General features: G+C 35.7%; 1 non-coding gene across 1 annotated transcript; it reads left to right on the top strand.

Annotated features, from left to right (window-relative positions):
- Positions 1–939: 939 nt before the first annotated feature.
- TRNAS-CGA lies at positions 940–1,021 on the top strand. Its single transcript has one exon. It is a non-coding gene; the product is annotated as a tRNA-Ser (tRNA).
- The last annotated feature ends 9,424 nt before the right edge of the window (positions 1,022–10,445 follow it).

The raw sequence follows: 10,445 nt of genomic DNA, 5'->3' as shown, positions 1-10,445 counted from the left end.
CTTCACATTCTGAGGTGCTGCCCCATGGAGCAATCTTGGATGTTTGTTGAGTCTGAAAGATCTTCAGAGCCATCAAAGCAGCCATCTTCTAAGTGCCATGTATTTATTGATTATTTTTGAAGAACTATTTTGTAAAATGCATACACAATCTAACTCAAATATATCTCTCATGGTAGTATTCTATACACGTTGCTCTGAACTTTGTTATTATGTTAAAATATATGTACATACATAATGATCTTTCTCATTTTCTTTTAAATGTGCATCATACTTCACTGTGTAGTTGTGCCATATTTTATTTAATTAAATAATTCTGAATAATTTAATAAATTAATAAATAATTATTTAATAACACCTGGATTACATAGGCTTTTCTCAATCTTGTAATTACAAATAATGCTGCATAGAATAAGCTTAAACACAATATAATCTCTCAGTGTGCAAATATATCTCACACATTTGTGGAAATGCTGCATCAAAGGGTATATGTATTTGAAATATTGGTAGATCTTGCCAAATTGTCCTTTATATCAGCCATGCATGGGGGTATTGTATGTGGAGAGCACAACTGAATAAGATCCTGAGCACACTTAACACAACGCTTTAGTTCATTCCCGGCCACAACTATGAAGTAAAACCAGTCAATACACGAAAATTGCAGGAAAAAAATTAAAACCGGCAATTCTTGTAATGCTGGAATGTTGCCTTCTCTTAAAGAGGTGAGAGTTAGCAACCTGGGACCTGGAAGGGTAGTGAGGGGTGGGAAGGGACTGAGTGGAGAGATTTGTTGAGAGGGCTTTGAGAGTGACCTCCTTTCGTGTACTGCTGAAAGTAAACATGCTAAGTAAACAAGAGTGGCTAACATTAATAGAAAAGATTATAGCATTCAAGCCCTCATCGATACGTATTTTTAATGTATAAATGGCATCTTTACATGAAGCTGTGATGGCCGAGTGGTTAAGGCGTTGGACTCGAAATCCAATGGGGTCTCCCCGCGCAGGTTCAAATCCTGCTCACAGCGCTCCTCATTGCTTTCCGCGAGTCATGAAACTCTCAGTTTTCCATCTTACTACATTTGCAAACTGAGAAGAGAGCCGCATCCTATCTCGAGCTTTTTGTGTCGGCCCGCCCACCTATGCCCTAGGCCCACCCCTTATTAGTTCCGCCCTTACATTCTACGCCTCGAAGCTGGGCGACTATGAACCCCCGCGCAAAGGGCCGAGGCGGTTCTCTCTTCTGCCCACGGTCCACGGCCTCTATGGTCCCCACAAAGCCTGGGCCTTAGCGTTCAGGATAGCTGCTTGTACACTGAGTTAGCGGCAGATCTGCATGGCAAAGAGAAACTGAGGAAATTTTGTTTCAAAAAATCTGGAATGAATCTGATAATAGCAATGTCGTTAGCATCCTTAAACAGTTCTCCAGTATTAAAAGCAAATCAATCAGGCTGATAGGAACCAAAAGGGTCGAGGATCATAAACATCCGTTAGTATGTGCGTGCCAGGTGCTCTTAAAAATATTGTATGGAATTGAGGAAATCGAGGGAAAGAAGGATACACAACTTGGCCAAGGCAACAAATCTAGTAGGGAAGAGTCGGGGATAAAGGCCCTGTGCACCGTGGCTGCGCTGGGACCACAATTGCGCTTCTAGCTCGCAGAGGACAGGACCGCCCCATTTATAAATACTTTTGCGTATCTTCACGTGCCTGTTTCTTCACATTAAGTAATTAAATAATATTTACCCAATTTATCTAATGATGACTGGTATTCCATAATTTTATAATGATATTAACTATGAGCTTCTAAGTTGCCATGTGAATTTGGTTCTTAAAATGTTTACCTTTGTTGAATTCTTGCATCTATTTTGCCTAATTTGGGGGAGGGAAAGTTGTTTCTTAATGTCTTTTCTGTTGCGTAGAGTCTGAAATTAATTTCTCCATAGTGAGTTATGGTTCTTTGGAGAGTGAAATGGAAAACATGATGAATACCTCAAGAATGTACTTTATTCCATTTCTTTTTCATTATATCAAAATTTAAAAGCATATGGATCACTAATTACTGGTCCGCAACCAACATCAGTGTCCAATACAAGTATATTTTAAAAATAAAATTGTTTAATGACTGGATAGATGAACTGATTGTATAAATTAATGAAGCATTCACAAGTACAAACAATAGAAACAAACAGGCACATCAATAAAAAAATGAGGACAGCCACTCTACCACATATGTGACGTTCCTAAGTAGAAAATTTCTTTCTAAATGTATGTATCTTAAGGGACTGTAACTTAGGTTGACCACAAAGAAAAACTGTCTGCTTTGCCAGAATCCACAAAGTCTTGCTCAATTCATTTGCATGATGAATCAACTCAGTTCTAATGAATAATAGATAATCAACAGTAGTATTCAGGATGGGGCTGGTGGTGCAATGGATAATGCATCTGACTATGGATCAGAAGATTCTAGGTTTGACTCCTGGCTGGTTCAGTCCTCTTTTTCTTTTCTTTTTTAAATATATATAGAAAAATATCTTCCTGTGTACATTGCTCAAACTAGTAACAGAAACAAGTTCTTAAAGTCCTTCAGCAGAATTAAGTGAGGTTCTTCACCTTTCATGGTACTGTCACACAGTACAATCTTGATCGTTAAGTCTGAGTGGATGCTCAAGGTATCTGAAATTTCATTCTTTTTATCTGCTTTCTTTTACTGATACTGAGAAAAAGGGTCAGCTGAAAGAGATGTCTAGAAAGACAACTCAAAAAATCAAATAAATATTATTACATGGTAGAAAGAAATGAAGTTCTAATACATGCTACAACATGAATGAACCTGGAAAACATCTGAGAATAACACGTATATGGAAAAAAAAAACACACAGCAACAGAGGTAAAGAATGCCTTTGACAGACTGACTAGTAGACTCTACAGAGGCAAGAAAAGAATCATAAAACTTTAAGGTAGGCCAATAGAAACTACTTAAACTGTAGCACAAAGAAAAAAATGAAAAAAATAAAAAGAATGTTGAAAAGTTATTGATTAATGCCAAATTGTCTAAACATGTGCAACTAAAATCCTAGAAGGAGACAAGAAAGAGAAAAGGGTAGGAAAAGTTTTAAAGAGACAATGGCTGATTATTTTCCCAAAATAATGAAATATATCAAATCATAGCTCCAAGGTCAGAGGACCCCAAACAGGATAAGTAGAAAGAAAAAAAAAAAAACTATTTGTATCATATTCAAACTACTGAAAAACCAAAGAAAAAGAGATAATATTGAAGGCAGCCAAGAACCAAAAGACAGGCCGGGTGTGGTGGCTCACGCCTGTAATCCTAGCACTCTGGGAGGCCGAGGCGGGCGGATTGTTTGAGCTCAGGAGTTTGAGACCAGCCTGAGCAAGAGGGAGACCACATCTCTATTAAAAATAGAAAGAAATTAATCGGACAATTAAAAATATATAGAAAAAATTAGCCGGGCATGGTGGCGCATGCCTGTAGTCCCAGCTACTTGGGAGGCTGAGGCAGGAGGATCACTTGAGCCCAGGAGTTTGAGGTTGCTGTGAGCTAGGATGATGCCACGGCACTCTAGCCCAGGCAACACAGTGAGACTCTGTCTCAAAACAAACAAACAAACAAAAAAAGAACCAAAAGACATTACATACAGCTAATTTATAGTAGATTTCTCATCGGATATTAAGTATGCCAGAAGACAATGGAATGACATTTAAAGCACCAAGAGTGAAACAAAACTCTTTAACTCAGAATTCTTTACCAAGCAAAAATTATTTTCCAAAAAGTAAGAAGAAATACAAATATTTTCAGGCAAACAAAAACTAAAGAATATATTACCAGCACACCTGGACAATAAGAAGTGTTATAAGAATTTGTTCAGAAAGAAGGAATATGAGACCAGAGAGATACAAAGGAAAAAATAGCTCTAGAAATGGTTACAATGAAGGTACATATAAGAAATATTTTTCCCAAGTTTGATCACTGTAAAAACAATTGACTGCAAAAAGCAAAAGTAGCAGTTGCACCTTGTACAGTTGTAGCATACATGAAAGCAAAATGTATGACAATGATAACACAAAATATAGGCATATAGTGTTATAAGCTTCTTACACTGCACATGAAGCAGTATAATATTATTTACACTTGATCTTAGCCAAAAGGCCAAGAAGCAATGAAGCGGTATAACATTATTTAAAGGTAGACTTTGATTAATAATAGCTGTATATATAAAACCCCAGAGAAACCACAAAAATTGTTTTTAAAGAGATATAAATAATAAGGCAATACTGAAGGTAAAAATTAAATTATGTAAAATGTTCATATATTTCAAAGACAGGAAGAAAAAGTTAAAGGGAAAAAGAACAAAAGGAACACATGGAAAACAACTAACAAAATGGTAGATTTTAATGCAAATACATCAGTAAATTGTCTGAACACCAATTATAAACAGTTTTTCAAATTGGATTAAAAAATCAAGACCCAACTCTATGCCGTTTCTAAGAAACCAGATTTAAATATAATGACATAGAGAGGTGAAAAAGTTAAAGAACATAAACATATATGCCCTGGAAATACTAACCAAAAAAAAGCTACAGAGACCATATTAATTTCAGACAAAGTAGACTTCTGAACAAGGAATGCTACCAGCTATAAAAAGGGACAAATATATAATGATACAATGGTCAATTCACTCTAAAGACATGGCATATAACAACAGAACTTTAAATTACATGAAGCAAAAATTGATAGAGCTAAAAGAAAAAAGACAAATCCATAATTATAGTTGGAGACTTCAATACCCCTTTCTCAGTAGTTAATAGAACAAGCAGATAAAAAATCAGTGAGGATATAAAAGACTATCAGCCAACTTGATCTAATTGATATTGATAAGATACTCTACTCAACAAGAGCAGAAGGGCATTCTTTTTAGGTGTACCTGGAACATTCACCAAGATAGATCCTTTTCTGTGCCATAAAAAGCACTCAACAAATTTAAAATAATTCAATTTATATAAAATATATTCTTTTACTATAATGGACTTAAACTAGAAATCAATAGTTAAAGGTACCTGGAAAATCCCCAAATATTTGGAAAGTACCCAACAAAAGTCTAAATAAGCCATGATTCAAAGAGGAAGTCAAAAGGAAAATTACAAATATTTTTAATTGAATAAAAATGAATTTTATAGACTTGAAATATTACAAAGAAGAAAATTCTTAAATCAATGATCTAAACTTTCATCTTAAGATGCTAGAAAAAAAATATACAAATTAAAACTAAAACCCAAAGAAGGAAATAATAAGGATAAGAGTACAAATTCATGACAGTGAAACATGAAAATAATAGAGAATATCAAGAAAATCAAAAGTTGATACATTGAACAGTCCAATTATACTGATAAACAACTTGACAGACTGATGAAGAAAAAAAGGAGAAGACAGAAATTACCAATATTAAGAAAGAAAGAGTGGATGTTATTACACATTGAAAAGGAATATTACATACTATCTTATGACTATAAATTTGACAGCTTTGATGAAATGACAAAAATTCTTACAATGCACACACTACCAAAGCTCACTTAAGAAGAAATAGATAACCTGAATATTTCTTTATCTATTAAAGGAATTGAGTGCAGAGTAGAACAAAACAAAATAAAATCAAATCCTCTCCAACATGGAAATTCTAGACCAGCTGTTGTCACTGGCAAATTCTGTAAAGTATTATATTTAAGTGAGAAATACGAATTCTATACAAACTCTTTCAGAACATCGAAGAGGTTGGGATATTCAATTCATTTTATAAGGCCAGCACTACCCTGATACCAAAACCAAAGACCAATATTCTTTATGAACATAGACACAAATCCTTAACAAGAGAGTAAATCAAATTCAGAAATATATAAAAGGATAATTCATCATGATTCCTCATCCAGAAATGCAATTCCTTATCCCAGAAATGCAAAGCTGATCCATCATTCAAAATACAATCAATGTAATTTATTGTGCTAACAGACTAAATAAGAAAAACCACATGATGGCAGAAAAACAGATGTAGAAAAACATTCAATGACGATTCGACATTCATTTATGATAAAAACTTTCGGTAAATTGGGAATGGAGAGGAACTATCTTAACTTCATAAAAAGTATCTACAAAAAGCCTAACATCATACTTAATGGTGAAAAACTAAATGATTTCCCAAGACAGGACATCTGGCAAGAGTGTCTGCCCTTACCACCTCTGTTCAACATTGTTCTAAAGCTCCTATCCAATGCAATAATACAAGAAAAATAAATAAAAGCACGCAGATTGGGATGTCAAGGAAAAAATAAAACTCCAATCACAGATAACATAGTGATAATTTTCTACACAGAAAATTCAAAAGAATCTAAAATAAGACTAATATGACCTAAAAATAATAATAATCTAAAATAAATAATTTTAAAATAATAAAATAATCTCAAATAGAATAATAAAAGAATCTAGTAAGATTTCGAGATAAAGGGTAAAATAAATAAATAAATAAATAAAAAGTGATCCTCCTGACTCAGCAGTTTGAGGCTGAACCCAGGAGTTTGAGGTTGCTGTGAGCTAGGCTGACGCCTTGGCACTCTAAGCCTGGGCAACAGAGGGAGACTCTGTTAAGAAAGAGAAAGAGAAAGAGAGAAAGCGAGAAAGAGAGAATGGAAGGAAGGAAGGGAGAGAGGGAGGGAGGAAGGAAGGAAGGAAAGAAGGAAGGAAAAAGAGATGAAAATTTAAAGACAATACCATTCACAATTGCACCAAATAAGTGCAATACTTTGATATTAACCTAACAAAATATTTGTAGGTTATGTGTTTTGAATACTAAGAACACTCAGGAAATAAATCAAAGAAACATATGGAGACATATACTATGTTCATGGATTGGAAATCTTAATATTGTTAAACTGTCATTCTTCCCCACATTGATCTGTAGAGTTAATGCAATTCAAACAAAAAGCCCAGCAGGATATTTTTGTAGAAATAGACCAGTTATTCTAGAATTTATATGGAAAATCAAAAGAACCAAAATGGTCAATTATTATTAAAAAGAAAAACAAAGTTAGGTAACTCATATTAAGTGATTTTAAGATTGAACATACAGCTATAATAAAACAAGATGATGTAATATTGAAAAAAGTATAGACATATTGTAGGGGCCGTCCCTGGGCAAATTGGCTTAAGCCCAGAGTCAGCGAAACTGGGCGTGCTCTCCTTGGCGCCAGAGGTCAACAGGCCCGCACACGGCCTGTTGGACAAACAGAACTATTCCTCATGACAGATAGCTTTATGATAGATAACCAAGTGGTTGGGGTCTTGCAAACAAGCCAAGGCATCTCATTGTCCTGCATACGGTAATGAGATAAAGAAGTTAAGATACAAGAAGTTAAGATGCAAACGTCTGCTTCCCTTAAGCAATCGTGTGGAAGGAATGAAAATGTATTTTTCTCAGGGCGCCCAAGGTAGTCACGTACCAGGAAGTAGCTGCCGGACATGGAAAAACTATATAATAAAGCGACTGGTAGAATTATCTACTTCAGTCTTGTACGTCTTGTGTGTGTCTGTGTGTTTCTTTCTGTGTCCATCCCCCATTCTGCAATCCGCGACGCATATAGATCAATACAACAGAAGGAAAGTCTAGAAATAGATTCTCACATATGTGGCCAATTGACTTTTTACAAAGTTGCAAAGGCAATTCAATGGAGAAATGATAGTCTTTTCAGCAAATGGCACTGGAACAATCAGACATCCACATGCAAAAAAATTAAAAGTTAAAAAAATTTAAAAAAGAAACCCTTATTTGCACCCTCTTACTAAAATTAACTCAAAATGGGTCACTGATATAAATGTAAACCTAAAATAATATAGCTTTTAGAAAAGATAGAAGAAAAAAATCTTTGGGACATTGGATAGACATTATCCTCCCTGCCTCAAAATTGATAAATTAGTCTCATCCAAATGAAAAAGTTCTTCTCTGAAAAAGTAATTGTTGAGAAAATATGAAAAGACAAGTATTACAATGACAAAAAACATGTGCAAAACACATATCTGATTAGTGTAGTGTGTCCAGAATATATAGAGAACTCTCCGAACTCAAAAAGAAAAACACTTAAAAATGCACAAATATTTGAGCACACACTTTACCAAAAAAATACATATAGCTAACAAATAAACACAAAAAAATATGCTTTAATCTTTAGGTAATGGAAATTGAAACCACAGTAAGACTAATACATACTCACTAGAATGGCTAAAAATTTAAAAGATAATTGAAAATATTATGGTATGGAGTGCGAGAAGTGACCACCAAGAGACCGAACTGAGCCAAATTGTGAGTCTTTTATTAGCTGGCCAGCGACTACCCTCTGCACCGCTGAGAGGCAGCAGCACAGAGAGCAGCCCCAAGCCAGGGGAGACAGGCTCTTTTAAAGGCAAAAACCACATCCTGTAAAGTCATCTATCTGCGCAAGCAGGGTTATAGAAGCCTGGATCAGCATTAATCATTATTTATCTTAGTCAAAAATGCATTTAACATTTTGTTTTAAGTCAGAGTACATTCTACTCCCTGTTATCTGGGTACATGAGGCACCCCTGGGCGTTTCAGTGCTCCAGGGCGTTCTGGCCCTCTGGGCTAGCTGTTACTTTATCTTGTTGATGCTTGCAGCTGTGTGAAGCGTACCCTCCTCCCCCTTTCCCCCTTTGTTCTTTGCTTAAGCATACTGACGGAAGCGAGAGAGAGCAGGTTATTTCCCATAGACCTTAACAGAAAACATCAAGTTTTGGTGCGGATGCTTAAGAACTGAAACTCTAATGCACTGCTCGTGGGAATTTAAAATGGTATGACTATTTGGAAAACAATTCAGCAGTTTCTCATGAAACTTGTAATGGAAGAGTGATCACTGATATATTGTGGCCTAACATCAGTGTAGAGAAGGACAAGAGCAGGGCCAAAAACAGGGTCAAACAACAGTTGGTTGCCGTCATCAGGTCTAAAAACAGTCTCCTGATAAATATCTGCAGGCAGTCTTATTAAATATACATTTCTTTGATGAAAATATAACCATACCAAGGAACATTTCCTTTCATTTCCCTTTCTTCTGAATTGGTATAGATTAGCCATTCAACGTAATTGAAAAGTACATCATTTGTTTTCCTAAGATGTGTTGGCTGAACACTTCTACTCTAAAAGACAACTTACCTCTGTCTTCCTAGCTCTTGGGATGATTCTGCCTACTTGAGTTGGTTCTTTGCAAGGAACGTGGAGAGCCTTAACCTTAGTAAAGAGTCGGGCTTCTCTGAGTTCTGTTCGGAAATACGATTAGGCGGTGCAGGTGGGATTCACTCCTTTTTGCCTACTTCAGTACCAAAGAGAACCTAAAAGCAAATGATTTTGTGATTTTGTGATTTCCTTTCTCTTGGAACTGAATTGCCTGCAGAATTCAAGTGTCTTTAGATAGAACTCCTATAGTCTAACAGCACAGTAATAGATTTATTCAAGTGCCTACTTAATACTGCTCACAAAGGCACTGTCTTTTTGCTTAAAGATAAAAAAAGGAGTGGTGTTTGTGCAAAAGGGTAGAACACTACATAACACCCTCGTTGTGTTTTGGAGTGTTGAGACTCGAATGTGGGAAGTGCTAAATCAGCTCTTATATAAAGATCCTAGCTCCCAACTTTGCCCTAGAAATCTTTTTCACACTTAAAGGCAGCTCTATTGGTAGTGGGGCTTGAACTCACAACAGACAACAGACATATGTCTCTCAGACAACAGACATATGTCTCTTAGAGCTTAAGTCTGATGCCTTAACCACTTAACCACTCGGCCCTCCTGTTGATGAAGATTAGGCTTGATGGCAAACTTTACTAGGTTAGAATTTCTAATCTCTGGAAGATTGTGAATAATTTTGTATCAGTGAAGCCTGAAATCAGGTTCAAGAGAGTGTACAAAGGAAACAAATTTTTGTAATCCTACTTGGAAAAAAGCAAATGAAAAACTTTATTTAAACAAGTATTATCTATTCACAAATTTGTGCTGTGCATTATACTGGGTGTTAGGGAAAGAAATAATCCCTTATCTTACAAACTTACATTAAAATTAGGAATATTATGACCAAAAAAGAAAAGCACAGGATGCTTCAGGAATACTCACTTTTCCACAGACCCAGCTCACTTTCTCATTACTTACTCTCACTCAAGAGAAAATACTTATTTTAGTGTATCTGGAAAGAAAACCCAAAGGGGAAAAGGAAGTGGAGTAATAGAGGTGGGGAGAATGCAGCAGCATGAGCCATGTCTCATGTCTCCGCTTCATCAAAAGTGGAATTTACGCTTTTTATTACTCATCTAAGAACACTGTCTTGTCTGCTGAATGCAAATTCCCGTTCCAAACCCGTTGTCCAGGTGAGGGCTTCATGTCT

Source organism: Propithecus coquereli, unplaced genomic scaffold (assembly GCF_000956105.1).
Source record: "Propithecus coquereli isolate 6110/MARCELLA unplaced genomic scaffold, Pcoq_1.0 Scaffold131, whole genome shotgun sequence".
NCBI classification, from domain to species: Eukaryota; Metazoa; Chordata; class Mammalia; order Primates; family Indriidae; genus Propithecus; species Propithecus coquereli.
This window is presented reverse-complemented; position numbering and strand designations above follow the sequence as displayed.